The sequence below is a fragment of the Lipotes vexillifer genome, unplaced genomic scaffold, assembly GCF_000442215.2.
Source record: "Lipotes vexillifer unplaced genomic scaffold, Lipotes_vexillifer_v1.1 scaffold248, whole genome shotgun sequence".
NCBI classification, from domain to species: Eukaryota; Metazoa; Chordata; class Mammalia; order Artiodactyla; family Lipotidae; genus Lipotes; species Lipotes vexillifer.
In genome coordinates this window covers 2,456,845-2,459,409 of record NW_006777568.1, presented here as the reverse complement: position 1 = coordinate 2,459,409, position 2,565 = coordinate 2,456,845, and the positions used below count along the sequence as shown (strand labels likewise).

At 49.3% G+C, this 2,565-nt stretch overlaps 1 protein-coding gene across 1 annotated transcript in view; it reads left to right on the top strand.

Annotated features, from left to right (window-relative positions):
- The window catches only part of DOCK1 (dedicator of cytokinesis 1), a 475,984-nt gene that overhangs the window by 281,410 nt on the left and 192,009 nt on the right, over nucleotides 1–2,565 (top strand). The gene's annotated exons all lie outside the window — the stretch shown is intronic.

Sequence of the window (2,565 nt, the reverse complement as noted above, 5' to 3'; positions counted from 1 at the left end):
TTTTTTTTTTTTTTTTGTGGTACGCAGGCCTCTCACTGTTGTGGCCTCTCCTGTTGCGGAGCACAGGCTCCGAACGCTCAGGCTCAGCGGCCACGGCTCACGGGCTCAGCCGCTCCGTGGCACGCGGGATCTTCCCGGACCGGGCCACGAACCCGTGTCCCCTGCATCTGCAGGCGGACTCTCAACCACTGCGCCACCAGGGAAGCCCCTGATGGTATTTTGATGGTGGTGGAGCGTCTGTTTTCAGTTATACCCTTACGGTTGCATCATAGCCTCTTTCTGCGACTGCGTCCTCTGCCTTCTCCTGCCAGCACTGAGGTATCTGATCATCACCCCAGACCTGCACGTGGGCGAAAGCCACGTGCTCTGTGGCTCAAAGCATGGAGCGCAGCCCTCGGAGTTTCCTTCTCCGGAGACCCTGTTCAGCTTCTCCCAGGATGTTCTGTAGTTCCCGGGGTGAGGATGTTGCTTGGACCGTGCTTGCTGGAATTGTGCGTTCCCTGCATTCCTCCTCGTGTGCCACTGTGCAGGGTGCAGCCATGTGATGGAGATGCAGGTGTGCCGTGGCATCTCCACCAACCCAAGCCTTTGCCTCTCAGCCACAGGGAGGGGAGCTCTGAAGGGCAGAAGCCCCAGTTTATTGCGTCCTCTTAAAGGCAGATGCCGGAGCCTTCTGAGGATAAAGTCCCGCATCAGTGATGATGGAATTAGGGTCTGGAGTCGGAAGTGCATCCTATTACCTTGGGCAGTATATGCTCATCGGCTGCAGCCCTAAAAGACCTCTCCACAAAGGAGGAGACACTCAGAATGTAAAATCCCTGTGGTTTCTTTTATGTTGTACGTAAAATGTACGGAGCCATCTCATCAAGAATTCTAGTACTCTGAGGCCAGGTCTTCCAGCTGACAGCGTTTCTCCCATCAGAACGTCCCAAGGAGGAGCTGTGTCTGTGTATGCCTCTGTGTGTGTGCGTGTGTGTGTGTGTGGTATGTGTGCATGTGAATGTATATGGACGTGTGTGCGTGTGTGTGTGTGTGGTATGTGTGCATGTGAATGTATATGGACGTCTGTGCATGTGTGTGGTTGTGCACGCACACGTGTGTATGTGTCTGTGTACGTGTGTGTGGGTTTGTTGATACCAAGTAAAGACCTTTTTTTTTTTTTTTTTTTTTTCTTTTGCCACACCGCAGCTTGTGGGATTTTAGTTCCCCAACCAGGGATTGAACCCAGGCCCTTGCAGTGAGAGCACCGTGTCCTTACCACTGGACCACCAGTGAGTTCCCTAAAGACACTTATATTTGCAGAGATTTTGACTCTGAGAAGCTGCAGCCAATCCGCCTTCCTCTCACAGCTGACACACTTTGCAGGCACAAGGTCCCCAGCCACAGGGAATAACAGAAGAGCAGGCCATGAAGGAGGCATTTTAGACTCTGATCAAAGTTGGAGCTGTGAGGGAACTTCCCTGGTGGTGCAGTGGTTAAGAATCCGCCTGCCAATGCAGGGGACACGGGTTCGATCCCTGGTCCGGGAAGATCCCACATGCCACAGAGCAACTAAGCCCGTGCGCCACAACTACTGAGCCTGCGCTCTAGAGGCCACGAGCCACAGCTGCTGAGCCCACGTGCCTAGAGCCCACAAGCCATGACTACTGAGCCTGCGCTCTAGAGCCCGCGTGCCACAGCTACTGAGCCCACGTGCCTAGAGCCCGTGCTCCGCAACAAGAGAAGCCACCGCAATGAGAAGCCCGTGCACTGCAACGAAGAATAGCCCCCGCTTGCCGCAACTAGAGAAAACCCGTGCGCAGCAATGAAGACCCGACACAACCAAAAATAAATAAATAAATAAATAAATAAATAAATAAAAAGTTGGGGCTGTGATCATTGTAATTTTCTTTCTTACATCTTACTGCCTTAAAATGCTACCCCCTCTGTTGAATAAACAATATTGAGTTTTAGAAGCTGAATTGGTTGGGTGGCTGAGGAAGATACTGCCTCCATGCAGCCAACTAGGTAACACTTAAAGCTATCTTAAGACATCTGGTTGGTGACCCTTTAGTTTCCTTTACCATCCTTGTTTAAATGCCAGTTTCAGAGCGAAGAGTTTATCTCCTTTTTCATTTAACACACGCATTCTTTGTGTTGTGTTGTGTGTTTTCCTCTTCAGGCTAAGGGTGAGCTGAAACATATGCTTTCCACATGCCAAGCACTTCTGGGGGGAGACTACAAGTCATCATGTCCTTAATACCCTGAGCAGCACTTTGAGACAGCTGTTGTTTTACGCCCACTTTACAGATGGGAAAGTTGAGGCACAAAGGTTTCTGAAGTTGCCAAAAAACACACAGCTGGGAGGTTATAGGACCAGTATTTAAATTTAGCCCATAGCCTAAAACCACCCTGCTACCTTGAGTATGCCTCCTGTTTCCCGAAGAGAGTATTTTGTTTTGTTTTTAATCCTTATGTCTTTAAAACACAACTTTTCTCAAGATTTACTACTTACCTGAGTGAATTTTAAGCACAGAAGTCAAGATGTTCCTACTTAATTTTTTTTTTTTTTTTTTTTTTTTTTTT